At 47.1% G+C, this 16,068-nt stretch overlaps 1 protein-coding gene across 2 annotated transcripts in view; it reads right to left on the reverse strand.

Annotated features, from left to right (window-relative positions):
• Tent5c (terminal nucleotidyltransferase 5C) overlaps positions 1–3,104 on the reverse strand; it is an 18,043-nt gene extending 14,939 nt beyond the window's left edge. Inside the window, exon 1 of one of the 2 annotated variants that reach the window (XM_031374977.1) lies at positions 2,820–3,104. The gene's annotated coding sequence lies outside the window, so the exon portion shown is untranslated. The remainder of the gene's footprint in view (positions 1–2,819) is intronic. The other variant, XM_031374976.1, reaches the window with a different exon arrangement.
• Between the last annotated feature and the right edge of the window lie 12,964 nt (positions 3,105–16,068).

The raw sequence follows: 16,068 nt of genomic DNA on the forward strand, positions 1-16,068 counted from the left end.
CCCCCGTTGTTTCAAAAAGCTCTGCAAACACTTCAAGAACGAGTTACTAGGGTCCAGCTGTACGGGATAATAATTTGAAACAGTTCAGAAGATTCCCTTACAAAGTTGAGTTATGTAAAGATTTTTTCTATAAACCTTGTTGAACTCTAAGCCAAAGCTCCCTTTCAATGAACGAATCCTGTCAAAGGGTTACAAAGTGGGAGAAACCTTAGGTCCAATAAATTAGAAGGGCAGCCTGACTTTTGTCCCAAGTAGCTTTAAACTCATGAGCACATCTTTAAATATGGCAGAGCTGGTGCCATCGTAATACAATTTCAACAGCTACATATTGGCCTGTTAGCTCAATAATGAGAAAAAACAACAGACCAGTCTTAGTCCAAGAAACACCTCAGATTCTGCCTCACTCCCTATTAATCTCCAAACATTGAGACAGAGAGAGACACAGAGAGACAGAGACAGAAAGACAGAGAGAGAGGAGAGAGGAGAGGAGAGGAGAGAGAGCAAGAGAGAGAGAGAGAGAGAGAGAGAGAGAGAGAGAGAGAGAGAGAGAGTGTGTTAGAGTTCAGGAGGTCAGGAAAGAGATAAGAAACACTTAACTCATAACACATCTCTGCTTCTACAGCTTTTCTTAGTAATACAGGCTGCCTTTCTTCCATGACTGACTCAAAGTCAGCATAGAAGAGAGATGAAGACAAGGTACCACTTAGTGGATGAAGCTGGGAAGGAAGGAAGGAGGGAGGAAGGAAACATTCAATGCAGCTTTCCAATTTTATAGCAGCTGAACCTAGCTAATAGTACAACAGGATACAACAGCCCCCTTTTACATTGCCTTCACTGCTAAATGGTTCCTGGACTTTATGATGGGCAGTGCAAGGCAAGTATAATCTGCTTGGCCTTGGGCACTGGGGGATGCAGGCTAAGCCTGTGCCCGACTGGGAGCCCACTGAGGTTGGGGATGGAGGGCAGAGGCTGGAAGTCCTGCAGAAAGCTTGGTAGCTATACTTGCAGCAGAGCTGGAAAAGCTGGAGAGTGAACCCTTGGCACTCCACTCACACTCAGATCAACAGGCCAAGAGCCAAGTCCTCCCTTCTGAGTTCACCAACTTAATCTCTAGATACAAGGTAGGTATTATGGGGAGAAACTCAGACTGAAGAGTGTGACTGTTTGTTCTAGGTGCACACACTAAAGTTACTCATAAAACTTCCGGACCTTTCTTTTAGTAACAGTCTAGAAATCGCTGAACAACCCCCACAATTTTAATGACAGTAATCGACATCCTGTGCAGATTACTGGGACAATTATTCCACACATCGAACTCGTCCTTCTAAAACTTCCTTAAACCAAACTGTCTGATCGGGATACTAAGCGCTCCATCCCCACAAACAAGGACAGCAGAGGACAGGACCACTGTTTGTCCAGCTGCAGCCGGGAGAGAAAAGTGGTCCTTCCTTACTTCTCACCCCACACCCTTAGACTGCGGGGTAAGATGTGGAAAAACAATCACACCTCTGGTGACTTCCAGGACGATAGAATTCTTGGTAAGCCTTCCTACCACCCTCTTGGCTGCCTGGCTAGTTTTCTGGCTCCTTAACTGCCTTGCCAAGCAAATTACAGTGGAAGCTGTAGCCAGCAATGGCTACCATCACCCTCCTTCCCAGTGTAGTGGGGCCAGCTGGGGGTCTAATTTAGAAGGATCTGACCATCTTAACTTTACTTTCAGAATACCAAATTCGTCATAATTTAAACGATTACATACATAGCTATTCTTAATAAATCAGTAAGTCTATTAAATCGTTCGTTGTAAGCACTTTATCCTCAAGTTGAGGGCGGAGAGGCTTAAGACTTAGGAATTGGTCCGGGCTCTGCAGGGTTTCTCCGTATTAAAGATTGAAAGGGAAGAAAAGAAGCCTAGGTGCTAGGTAAGACAATTGACGCCGGTGGAAGTTTTGTGTTCTTGAAAAACCAACTAGGCATTTCCTCACCAGCCCTCCAGGACTTTGAGGTAGCCTGCCCGCGCTAGGTGTAAGGGCTACCAGCTGGCACTGCAGGTTCCTCAACTCCTTCCTATGGGGAAGGGCTCTCACCCTCCTCAGACTGCGCTAAAGGAGTCCCCTGACCCCGACGATCCGGGAGCCGCGCCTCTAAGCCACCAACAGCACCGCTAACAGAGTAAACTAACTGACTGCACGGCTTTCAGCCTACGCAGTAAGCGACTTTCGATCCCCAAAGGGGAGGAACCAGGTTTCACAGCCGCCGGATTCTCGAGAAGTTTCCGAGAGACGCGCAGCTTCGATCATTTATTTGGCCGAGCGCGGTGTCCACAGTCCCAAAGGGAGAAGGATCTCAGCCGCCATCCTGGGCACCAAGCCCAGGAAACTGCCCTCCCCTCGCCGGCCAGGCTTTAGCCCCGGACCGCTGCGTCTTCAACTGCGTCGCCAAAACCGCGGGGTTCAAAATCGTCCGGGTTCCGGGCTCGGTGTGCGCGCCACAAGGGCGCAGCTCAGAGCAGGAGCACCGACGAGCAGGAGTAGGGGGGAAAAGTCACCTACACTCCGGCCGCCCGGCCAGCAGGAACTCGCCCAAGTTTCCCAAAGCCCGGCCACAAGTCTCCGAAAAGTTTGCGCTCCTTCACAGAGGAAAGTTTAGCGTCCAGGACGCGGGAGCCGGGCGGGTCCCGACACCTGCCGGCATCTCCCCTCCATCCCTGGGGCATCCCACCAGACTCTGCCGGGACCGACCCCAGAGCGGGAGTGCGCGGCTCCCCTTGGAGGACCGTAGCAGCATCCTCCCACCTGCGGAGGAGGGGAGCGTGGACTCACCTGGGCGTTGGAAGAGGAGGTGACTGAGGCAGGTGGTTGGCGTGGGCAGCCCCCAGCAGGAGCGGTGCAGAGACTACGGCCCCCAGACAGCTGCGGCGAGTGAGCGGTCCGGCCGCCGCCCCCTCCGATCTTAACCGGCCTGACCACTCCCCCGCGCCTCCCCGCCCCTGCCCCCGCCCCGCGGCCGGCCTCCCGGGGGAGCCAGGGCGGGGCGCGCCGGCCGGGTCCCCGCGGGATCCTTGCGCCCCGCGCTGACGGCGGGGGGCCGGACGAACGCCGCCCTCTGATTGGCTCCTCGGGTCAATGGTTGCCGAGAGACAAGTAAACCTCCGGCTGCGCAGAGGGGCGGGGTGACCAGGAGGCTGCATTGCGCAGGCGCAATAGAGAGGCGCTTTGTGGGCACCGGACTAACTTTGGGGTTGAGGGCACAATTTGCCTCTGTCCTCTCCGTTCCTCTCTGCGGTCCCCTTTAGCTTTCCCTTGCCTGGACTGTTTTCCCCTCTACCCCGCTTGCTCCCTGGCGGGCGCGTCTTCTTTCAAAGTTTTAGGCGCTCTTCGCCCCAGTGCTTTCTGGTTTCCGGGAGCCGGCAGTGGAAGCCCACGCCTGCCTCGCTCGGTGTTTGTGAAGTCGGAAAATTCTTAGATGGGCCCTGGAAATCTTTCTGATTCCTCGAGCAAATTGGCTGGAGGTGAGGTCGTGGTCCTGGGGGAAAGGAAGCAGCAGATTCTGGCCGCGGAGCCACCTGTGTGCAGTTGGCCGACTGGGGAAGCCATCACCGAAGCCTTAAGCACAGCAGCTCAGCCCTCCAGAGAACCAGCGCTGGGCTTTGCTGCTTGTTACTGCTCGCAGGTGGGACACACACACACACACACACACACTGCCCTTAATTTCCTTGTACATAGTTGATGGCTCTGCTTCAGAATTAAGGCTGATGAGTGGAAATCTCCTTCACCACTATCTGGAAGACCTTGCAAGAAGCTATTTTGGTTTGGTTGTTGGTTTTTTTACACAATGCCTCCTGAATCCCAGACAAGCCTCTAAGTAGCCTTGGCTCACCTTTAACTGATCCTCCTCTGTGCACCTCCCAACTGCTGGGATTATAGGCGTTACCACACCCAGCTTTACTGACTGTCCTAACCTATCCTCCAAAAACCTCTATTTCCCATCTGTAGTATGGGAGTAAGGATGGGATAACTGTGAGATCACTATTAGGGAAATAGCTATTAACCATGCACTGCTTTATATCAAGCAGTTCATGCCCGGTACTCAATAAATCAGAAAGCAGTCATTAATGAACACTTGTTGAGCTTCGTTTGGCCCTCTGTTGGATACTGGGGGCTAGATGGCTTCCTGAATTGGTGCTCTCTTCTGCCCTCTTACTACCCCTGCGGATCGGGAGTGCCCTGCAGTGTCTGCTAGGCTGTGAAGAGTTCTCACGAATGCAGGTGCTTTTTCTGGTCGGGGAGGCAAATTCCCGAAACTATAGCAGTATAAGACATCAGTATGAGAACTTACATGTTCTTGGAAACAAATTCAGGATATATGGCCAAGTTTGTTGTTGATAATGTGAGCCCTTTCTGATCTCACAGTATCTATTATTGTGTGCAAAATGATGGGTGTGTGCACCCACAGAGCATTTCCAGCTTAGCTATGGCCCCTGTTACTCAATATATTACAGGGCTACCAATATTAAGAACTCAGTCTTCATATATCAGTTGCAGCGATGTTTGAACTATACATGGCCAAACAGAGGGTGAGCACTTTTCTATCCATGAGATTTCTCTGTGTTGTATGTAACCTTGACTCATTCTTCACTACTGCATATTCATTAAATAATCAACAGTTTATGCACTCAGCTTACCGTCTGATAGGCATTTCATTTGCGTCAGGTTTTGGACGGTCCATAGTGAAATTGCTGTCAGCATTCTTCTGTATGTCTTCTATACAACATTCATTTGTGTCAAGCACACGCTGGAGACTGGAAATTCTGGTTCACAGAGTTTACAAGTGTTAAACTTTAAATATATTTCCAGTTACCTGAGTTATAAAAATGACAACCAAAGAAAAAATAAGCTTAAAACATAAAACAAACCAAAAACAGATATATTTGTAAAGCAGAAGGGGTAATCTGTTTAATGTTCCAACCAGTGCTGTAAAGCTTCCTCATGACTCCACATATTAACCATTTTGGTATCATGGTGTTTAAGATTTTTTTAAATTACATTTTATTATCAGAGGGGGATGTGCATGCTGCAGTGGGTGTGTGGAAGGCATTGAACAATTTATTTTGGAGCTGCTTCTCTCCACCAAGTGGGATCTGGGGATTGAACTTGGTTCATCATCAGGCTCAACCACAGGCAGCTCTCCCCTCTGAGCCATCTCCTTGGCCTAAGTGCTTTCTTTGTAAATTAAAAACAGGGATGTATATTTCATTATAATTAGGCATTCGCTTCTCTGGTGACCAAAGCTATTGAGCAACTTCTCAGATGTCTATCATCCATAATGATGGTCTTTGAGGAGAAGTAGCTATTTGTGTCTTTTGCCTGTTTGGACTGTATTCAGTTCTTCATATATTCCGGATATAACTCCTTTCTTATATCTATTCCAAATCCCTTCTCTTAACCTGTAGCTGACTTATATTATCAGACTAAAAGAGTTTCTTCATTTTCAGCCAGCCTGACTTACCAATCTTATCTCTAATGCTTAGAGTTTTGTGCCCTGTTTAAGAAATCTCTGCCTCGCCCAAAGCCACAAAGACGATTGCTTCTGCTCTCTTCTAAGAATTGGGTTTCAAGCCTTGAGGAAATAACTGCCCTTTTGCAAAGCTCCAATCTCAATAACATTTAAGCAAATTATTACCTTGGCCTTTGACATGGAGATGGTCATCAGAGGTAGCTATTGATATTAGTAGATGTTTTAGTTGGCATGCAAATTAGTGATTTTCATCATGACATTTCAGACATACATGGTTGCCATATGCTTTGTTCTGGCCCCTCTCAGGTCTCTACCAGGCCCCCTCCCAGCTGGCTGGTCCTTCTCTTCCCTGTTAGTCCGTTTTGCTCTCTTACCACAAGTAACTCCTAAACCTAAAGCTGGATTTGCCCTTTGCTTAGGTGACATTTTGTTCAACTTCCTGAACAAATTAGGCAATTCTATAATGGGGAGACGGGGAAGGCAGAACCTAGAAATGAAACTGGTTATAGTCCTACAGTGTGTGTTTTCCCTCTGGCTTCCCACCCCCCACCCCCCAGCCTTGCTAAACTTTTTTTTAGAATCTTTCTTTCTTCTTCTTTTTAAATACATCGTGTTCTTTCTACCTCATAAACTGTGGCACCTTGAAGTTGGCAGGAGGCACAGGCGGTTGCCAGATCCTGCCCACTGGACATGGAACCAGATATTTAAACTGTCCATGCAAGATTTTTGGTGCCTCCTTGCCAGAGTCCCGCCTTTCCTGGCACATAGCCAATCAAAATGCTTCAAAGACTTTTCTTCATTTCTTTCTTCCTTTTCCTCTCTTTCTTTCCTTCTTTTTTTTTTTATTCAGAATAACCCACTGGTTTGTGCCTAGAGAAGCTGAGGGTGGAAAAACAGGTTAAAAACCGTCTTCAAAATACAAGAGTCTTTTAGAATAACCCTAGAAATTTCATGTCTCAGTAAAATTATTTTCAGTACTCCAGCAATTCAAAGGAATTCCACCATTACTGTCTGTGTTGAGTAAGAAAGACTTTGTTGGATAGGAAAGACTTTTGGAATAGTGGTCACTTGCCCCCTAGTTTACCAGTTTCCCATATCCTGACTTTTCGATTACATTATCTCAGAGTGAGTTGTCATAATATTTATTCAAATATCTCCCAGTGTCTCCCTTAACATGATTAGTTTCAGCATTATCAATATGCTCATAGGGTGTCCGGGACCTCAATAAGAACATAGATTAATGGATGTCCCTCCACACTAAGCAAGTTTGTGCTATCTACATACAGATTAAAAAGTAAAGGAATAGCAAAGTGATTATAATATACTTTCATACAAATGCTTTGTCTACATCAGTGAATCGAGCAAGAAGGATTATGGTTTAGTTTCCACTGATCTTTATTTCATCGCTGGTTGGTTCAGGCCAATATGCATTTTGTTTGGTTTGGGTTTGGGTTTGGGTTGTTGTTGTTGTTTTGGCATTGCAAAAAGAGAATTAACTTTGGAGTAATCAGCTTTTATTTGGAAGAAAGCTGTGGTGGTTTGAATGAAAATGACCCCCATTGGTTTATAGGGAGTGACACTACTTGAAGGTGTGGCCTTGTTGTAGGAGGTGTGTCGCTGAGGGTGAGCTTTGGGGTTTCAAATGCTTAAGCCAGGCCCAGCATCTCTTCATCTCTGCTGCCTGCTGATCTGGATGTAGAACACCCAGCTACCTCTCCAGGACCATGTCTGCCTGTGTACTACCATGCATCTCACCATGATGACAATGGACTAAACCTCTGAACTGTAAGCCAGCTGCAGGTAAATGTTTTCCTTTATAAGAATTGCCACGGTCATGTTGTCTCTTCATAGCAGTAAAACCCAAATTACTACAGAAGTCCACTATGGACAGACCCTAGGACTTGGTCTGAGTGGTCGAAACAGGAAGAGGAGTGGCTGCATCACTGACCTTGGCTGAGACAGCATAGCACAGCATAGCAGGGCAGAGAGGCATGGATGGTGAAGGGACTATGTTGGAGAGGATGTAATGGGGCCCAGACAGCAAGAAGGATGACTGAGGCACTGACAGAATATCAAAGCTGTGCCAACTCCCTCCTAGCCACCTCCAGTCTTTCTCTCCCCAGTTCTTTGAAGGGATGTCCTTGGGGAAAGGACAGAGGGTCGAGTCAGGGGGCTTCTATCCCAGGCCTAACCAAGCTATCAACCTGAACAGACAGCTTCATTAGTCTAAGTCTCAACTTCCTGAGACAGAGACAGAAATAATAATGGGATTTACCTACTTGCTTCCTGGAGCTGTGTGTTAACAGAGGAAGGGGAGGGGGTGGCAGGGTCCTTTGCTAACTTTGCATTTTAACTTCATTACTGGCTAAGACACATGGTCAAGCAAGACTGAAGACAGCCAGAAAGAATAAATTCTCAACACCTTTCTGTGTCTGCCCTAGCTTCTACAACCCCTGTGTCTTACCGGAGGATTAAAGTTTTAACTCTCCTACTGGGAAGAGAGATTTCATGGGTGTGAATTGTTAATTGATCACCTTCCTATATCTTGTGACTAACCCCTGGGTCAACACTGTAGAATCTCCCGCAGCAGCCCTCCTCAGTGGGGAAACTGCTAACACAGGAGTCTGTTCCTATTATCGGATCCTGCTGTCTCCACGCTCTTTGCCGAAGAAAGGGGATGTCCTGCTTCTGGGAGTGGCCCATTCCCCCCCTCCCCCCGAACAGGTGTCATTTGCTGCTCACACCTGGGTCTTCTAGTCCTCATGTCTGTCTGGATTCTTAGTCTCAAGCACTCAAAAATGACATTGGCTGATTTACACGAGATAGAATTTATTTAAAATCTATTAAGGGCCCCACACCATCAGCCAGACAGCTGGACATCAATCTGGCCCATCAACCATGCTACCAGGCATGTGGCCTAAAAGGCCAACCGCAAGATAGGTACAGGAGACATCTGGACGTCATGGTAGATCTAGGCAGCAAGTGTTGCTGCTGCTGCTGCTGCTGCTGCTGACCCTGAACGCTGGATGTAATTGTCCCCGGTACTGACTGGTAAGCAGGATCAGTGAATGGATGTCCCTGTTGCACACCATCACCAACTTCTTTCTCTTCATAATCTGGGATTGGAAGTTGTATCTGATTAACCCCACCTGCAAAGAAGGCCAACCTGTGGGTGACCTGCTGTTTCTGTCTTCACTTTGGGAGCCAGGTTCTGCCTCTCAAAGCAGAAAGTTCTCCAGAAGGAGGAAGCTCACGTGTTGGTGGCCGGAACATGTTCTCTCCCTTCTAGCTTCACGCCCAGTCTCCTGTGAGGTTTGTGCAGGCAGTTTGGCACCTTGTCACCTTCCTGGCTCTGGGACACAATGCATACAAGTTTCTGAAGTCTGAGCCTGAGGCCAGGAAAATGGATTCTTGAGAAGTTTCTAGGGTGGAGGCCATCCAGCTGGCCCTACCTTGCTATACTCTTCTCTTGGGCAGGTGGCACTTTTCCTCTTCAAAATTCTTAGAATAGGCACTTAGTGGGTGCCTGGTGGGAAGAAATAGGGAGAGGGGAGGACTTTGGGTACCCACCCCTTGTTCAAGTCCCGGTTTCCATTCCTCACTGCTTGTGGTGTCGATCATTCCACTGCCTTGGGCCTCTGTTTCCCCTATCTGTTAAAAAAAAAAAAAAAAAAAAAGAAGATCTGTCCTGGTCTGTCCCGTTGTCTCCAGCTCAGGCAGTGAGTGTCCGGGAGTACAGGGCACAGGGCCTTGCTGCCCTAGGGCTTCACGGGGCTGGGTACCCGTAATGACAGTGTCCCGGGGCTGGCGCTTGTGTAACACGCAGACTTACCAAGAGGGGACAACTGTTTGCTCAGCAGCTGAGCAGTCTATAATTAGACTGTCACAACATCAGCAAAAGTACAGGATCAATGTAATCAGAGAAGAAATGGAAAAGAACGCCGCATCAGTCAAAGCCTCCAGTGGGTCCCCGTGGTTTCCGGAGCACTAATCGCGCGGGCGGGGCTCGATGCCCTGCTTGTGGGTTTCCTCCTGGGCAAACACAAGGTTTGCTTAGGCAGACTAGGCCTGCCCTTCTCAGTCACCTGGTTCTTTTCCTCCTCATCTCTGTCCCCCTTTCCTTTGCTTACTGAAAGGAAGCAGGATTTGCAGCTAAACTCATGGCTGAGACACAACTGATTTCCACCGTATGGGTCGGGTGAGTGAGGAGGCTTGCTTCTCTAACACAAAGATTCCTCGGTTCCATCTCAGTTCTGCGCAACCGCAACCGGAAGCTGTGGGGTGAGCACCAAAGACAGTCTGTGTGGCCCATTCCCCGCGCTTACTCTGCAGAGGAGAAGCTGAGACCTGCCAGGCCATCGGCTGGTCCCAGCTCACAGTGGATTGACCCTCTAGCGCCTACTGGACACCTGGGTGTTTCTAACACAGCCTGATTGACAGAGCAGCCAAGGGTAAAAAACCTTTCCAAGCCCAGGAATGATAATAGGCTTATTTCCTTTGTAATTATCTTAAGAATCCCAAGCCGTAGACATGTTTATCTCATTAATCCCGATGACACCTGAGCCAGTGTCTTTAGCTTCCACCAAAGTAGATCAGGGCTCACATCTCTCCTGAGATGATTGGGATCTTGGGGCTTGGAGCCTTTTCCCAGCCTGATTCCAGAATCGACTGGTTTCTTGGTTTGTTTGTTTGTTTGTTTGTTTGTTTTTAAAATCTGTGTGATTTATTTAGTAAACAGGTTTTTGTTTTTGTTTTTTTACATTACTACTATATGGTAGAAAAAACAAACTATAGAGGCAAAAGGAAGGAGTAAATTATGACTGATTCTCCTACAGTTCTGTTTATATTTTTGTGTTTACCCTCCCGCACTGTGCATGTGTGTTTGTGTGAGCTCACACATGCATCCTGTTCCTGTATATGCAAAGTTCCTGCAGAGAGAGATCCATGACCTGGGAGTAGGGTTACTGACAGAGGCTCAGTGAAAGGCAAAAGTAAGGGTGGCCTGTATCAGTGACTCTCCTTGTTACTGTGACAGAATATCTTATAAAAGCAAGTGAAGGAAGGAGGCTTTATTCTTGCTCACAGTTGATGAGCATAATCCATCATGCCCGACAAGTCTGGGCCACAGGAGTTTGTCAAAGCCAGTCACATTGCATCCCTTCGTAGGAAGCAGAATGCGATGGATGTTTGTGCTCATTTTCTATTTTTAATTGGTCTGGGACACCATCCCTTGTGGAATGGTCCTACCCACATTGAGGGTTAGTCTTCTGACCCCTATTAACCAAATCTAGGTAGTCCTTCACACACCCTTAAAGGGATGGCCAGCCCTATAGAACAGACAGAAAATTCGAAGTCATTTCCACATTAGGCCTTAAGGGATACCTTAAGACAGGGTACCCTAACCTGGGGACAGTTGCTATGGCTACAAGATCTAGGTTAAGGAGTTCTCTAAGAATTAGACTGGACCTAGAAGTCAAGCGTCAGCCCATTAAGCCCACCTACCCTACCTTCTGCAAACATGGGATCTCTGCCAGCCACAGGTAGACTGGTGCTGCCACCCCAGACTCAGCAGGATGTAAGAGTGGAAGGGAGAAGGCCTGCCTGGCACAAAGAGACACGATGACAGGACAACTCTTATAAAGAAAAACATTTAATTATTAAAGAAAAACATTAATTCCAGTTCAGAGGTTTAGTCCATTATTGTCATGGCAGGAAGCATGGTGGCACACAGACATGGTGCTAGAGATGCTGCTGAGAATTTTACATCCAGATCAGCAGGCAGCAGGAAACGAGAGGGACGCTGGGCCTGGCTTGACCAATTTGAAACCTCAGAGCCCACCCCTCAGTGACACACTTCCTCCAGCAGTGACACCTTCCAATAATGCCACTCCCTATGAGGCTATGGTGGCTATTTTTCTCCAAACCAATACAATTGGTTAAGCTGGAAAACACAATCTTCTATCTTTGGTGTGTTCCACTACACTGAGTCAGCATAACGAATAACTGCTTTACAATGTTTCCCTCACACAGTGAGCCAGGAACCCAGATTGCTAGCTCTATGTCAACTGGTTGTTTAGTGAATGTGTGGGATGGAGTGCTGGGTAGGAAGAAAGAACCAGAGTAGACCAGCAGAGCCTCCAGAAGCTTATAGCTTCATCAAGGATTTGGGGGTACACTAAGACACATCAACCAGACAAAAGGACAAGCCCTCAGAGAAAGAGGTAAAAGTGTGTATTCCCCCAAATTCATATGCTGGAAATTATCTGCACCTCAGGGCCCATAGGTGACAGGTAATATCTTAAAGAGGTGGCTGAGTTGGGAGGTGTCGCCCTCATGGTAGATGAATGGTCTTACATTCTCCACAGCCAGGAGCCCTCTTCCCATAAACACAGCCCTCTGTCTTGAACTACCCAACTACCAGAACCAAGAGCTAAAAACTTTTTATGGTTTACAGTTTACTTTGTGCTTATAATTTAATGTTTGTTAATTGTAGCAACAGAAACTGAACTAAGGCCAGCAGTGGTGGCGCACGCCTTTAAATCTCAATGCTCAGGAGGCAGAGGCAGGCTGATCTCTGAATTTGAGGTCAGCCTAGTCTACAAAGGGAGTTCCAGGACAGCCAGGGCTACACAGAGAAACGCTGTCTCAAAAACAAACAGAAAGAAAACTGAACTAAGACAGACAGATACAAATATTTACACTAAGGATAGCTAATATTTTAGGCTCCTAATGGTTGAGAGTTATTACTAAAAGGCAGTCTCTAGTATATATTGATGCTCTTCTAAGTTGTTTGCATATATTTGCATATTTGAATTATTTAATCTCCCAAAATCCCCATAAGGTAGTCATAGGTTTCCCTGCCTCTGGCTTTCATGGACTTGCTGAAGGCTGCTTGGCCAACTGGAGTTCCCAAGTCTCCTTCCTGGCCATTCTCACATCTAGTGGGGGGTTGAAGATAAATGGAAGTGTGCACACTGGGCACGCTTGACCAGTACCCAGCTCTCGGTAACATGCTGCTACCCACTTGGGTTGAACTGATGTCCCAATCCCGAGGCAGTTGACCTGGTGCTGTCAGTTGGCTTGCCCCCCATTGGCCAAGCTGGGGACATTCAGGGTAAAGCAGTGCCCTAGCCTCTGTTCCACTCACCTTATGAAGGAAGAGAAGAGAGCCCTCCCCTCTGTGTGAGATGGATGGCTGCAGAACCCCTGCCACCATTTGCTGTCTCGGGACAATCCAGGGGTGTGGTGACTGACATAGGGGCAAGTGCAGAGGCACAGAATCAGGACCACCAAACTGGAGGCCCCATTGCTTCCAAGCCCCTCTCCTCCAGGACTACCACCCTCTCTATGTGTTCTAGGTGATTATAGTTTTGATACCTAGATAAATTAATGGTTATTTTTTTCTAGCTCAGACCTTGTGAGCTTACAGGTAAAGCAAGACTGAAAACGTCACCTTAGACCACTTAAGTGCTGTCCTGGTCCTCTGTCATCTGTTCTGAAGCTGTCCATCTCTGTTTTAGTGTCCTATGGACAAGTACCAGCTCCCCAATGGAAACAGAGGCCTGGAAGGGCAACCCAGTAGAGTCCTGGACCCAAGTGCTCCACAGAGGAGCCAGTGCTGCAGCCCGAAGAACAACTTTGGTCCCACTACATTGAGAGTCTGCATTCCCAGGTCACGCTTTCCGGGCTCCAGTCTCACTTGGCCTGCTCCTTTGGGTTAGTTATTTGACCTCAATAATGAACTGATGATACTGAAGTAAGACCATTTCTTCTGAATTGAAACTGCCCCTCCCAGGGAGGAGGGGGCTTCTAAAACACAGGGAGCCAAGGACACTTTCCAGGCCCAGAAAATTCAAAAGACAAGACTTACAAGGCACCTATCAAAAGTTTTATTTTGTTTTTGGTTTTTTGTTTTGTTTTGTTTTTTTCCTTTTGGTGTGTGTGTGTCTGTGTCTGTGTTCACATGTTCCACAATGTTCACGTGGAAGTTAGAGGACAACTTTTAGGATTTGGTTTTCTTCTGTCATGTGGGTTCTGGAGATCAAAATCGGATGCTCAGGCTTATTCCACAAGTGCTTTGGCACACTGAGCCATTCCTCCAGTCCCAGAAGTTTTATGTAGGAGCAATAAACAATTGCTGAGAGAGAAAAGGCTCTTCAGCAGAAATGCCTACAAGCTATTCAAGGAACTCTAGAGCTACAGCTTTTGTGGGCTGTCAGTCATACACACACACACACACACACACACACACACACACACACACACACTGGTGTAGGACTTCTGGTGAAACAGCTGCCTGAGTCTTTCATGTTCTTATAAATACCCATGCTTCTGTACACAAGCCCAATAAACTCACTGGTTTATCAAACTAGACTTTTTTGGATTCACTTCCTTGTTTCTTATTGGTGCCCTACAGGAGCAAATAAACGTTTATTCACATCTTTCCAGGAAAGGTCATGCAATAGAGGATGCCTCTCCCGTCAAAATATGTCAGTGATCAAATGGCTAATCCAGGGGCCATAGATATGTGGTAACTGAAGGTTTTTTTTGTTTTGTTTTAAAGTCTGCTATTACTATTAACAAAAATAATTTTGTCCATGAGATTCTGTTTTCTCCATTGAGAAGTGAAAGAATGTTCCAGAAGATCTCTGTCCTAGTTAGGGTTTCTGTTGCTGTGAGGAGGCACCATGACCATGGCAACTCTTATAAAGAAAAACATTTAATTGCGGATGGCTTACTGATTCAGAGGTTTAATCCATTATCATCACGGTGGGAAGCATGCCGGTAGACTTGGTGTTGGAGAAGGAGGCAAGAATTTTACATCTGGATCTGTAGGCTAGAAGAAGAGAGTGACAGTGGACCTAGCTTGAACATCTGAAGTCACAAAGTCTACTCCCTGTGACATATGTCCTCCATCAAGACCACGCCTCCTAATTTCATTCAAACCACCAATCTCCGTGTACCCTTCCAGTCTGATGCGCTACTCTTGCTTGTCTCATCCTGGAGCAGAAGGCTCTTCAGAGACACTTCGACTGAAGAGTAAGAAGCTTTGGGTACCCAGGGCATCTTAACCTTACTGTGACACCACCCCACCCTCCCCTGAGACATGAGGAAGGACTTTCTGCCAGATGTCCCAGGACCTTAGGAAGGGCTGAGATCCATTGGTAAGTCCACACTGGTCATCATACACACTACACACTGAGTGCCTGCCTGTGGGTAAATAAAGAGTGGGTTTGAGTATCCGAATTTCTATGCTGGGGCATGAGAGTCACACATAAAATAGGGAGCCCCCTCTATTCTCGTAAGGTGACTGTGAGAATTCTTTCAAGTAACCCGTGAGATGTATGAAAGCATCACAGGGTCTTGTGAATATCTTTTCCTTCCCCGTCTGTCTGTCTGCCTGTCTGTCCATCCATCTATCTCGGTGGTTCTTAACCCCTTTGGGGATCTAACCACCCTTTCACAGGGTCACCTAGGACCATCATAAAACACAGATATTTATAATACAATTCATAACAGTAGTAAAATGAATGGTTATGAAGTAGTAGTGAAAACAATTTTATGGTTAGGAATCACTACAACATGAGGGACTGTATTAAAGGGTCATAGCATTAGGAGGGTTGAGAATCGCTATTCTGTCTGGAACCTGAGGCCACCAGCCACCACTGCAGTAAGGAACACAGCTGGGGAAAGACTCTGCCTTAGGTTATGACAAAATAAGACCTTGTAGTTAAGACAATGACACCGTTTTTAAAGTTACTGGATCATGAAACAAGAGTCCCAAGGTGATGCTAGACAAAGACGAAGGAAAGATGACCCTCCAGGATCTAGGATACAATTTGGGAACTAAAGTATGTTGGCCATACTTGGGACCAACATACTCCTCACTCTCTATGATATTCAATGGCTTCTCCTTTCAGACCACATCCCTAATGCCTGTGTTACCTAAAGTTCAAACTCACACACAGGATCCAGTCAGAAGGGTGTTAGCAACACCTCTGTCTGGACATAGCATATTGGCTGTCCCTCTGACAGCTGAGGAGACAGAGGAGGTCAGGTGACAGAGTACAGAATGGATGCAGCTATCCAAGGAGCATCCTAGGGACTTGATCCTCCACATGGGTAAGCCAGTACCTCCATAGAAGTCCTAGGCCTCACAGCTGGACTGGCTGGCCATAGGTTTTCAGGGGACAACAGACTAAAGTGATACATCTGAGGCCCTTACCAGCTCGGGACATAGCTTCCCTCTTCCCACTTGTTTTATTTTGACTTAGAACTATCCAAAGATCCTCTCACATCAAGCTTGAGGTCCTTAAAGTGAAAGAAATACAGTGGTACTAGTGCCAGTGAGCTGTCAAGGCCTGTCGCCCAACCCAAGGGCTTTGTTTTGTCTGACCGAGTCTGAAGTAATCACAGGCCTGGTGTTTTTAGACTGTACTGAGAAAATTTTGTAACCTTTTTGGCTAAATTAGCTCAGGAGGGGTGATGTTTCTTGTGGCCTGTTACCCCGGGGTGCAGGCTTCCTGTTAGAGGGTTTAGAAACCTCTCTGAATC

Source organism: Mastomys coucha, unplaced genomic scaffold (genome assembly GCF_008632895.1).
Source record: "Mastomys coucha isolate ucsf_1 unplaced genomic scaffold, UCSF_Mcou_1 pScaffold16, whole genome shotgun sequence".
Taxonomy (NCBI): domain Eukaryota; kingdom Metazoa; phylum Chordata; class Mammalia; order Rodentia; family Muridae; genus Mastomys; species Mastomys coucha.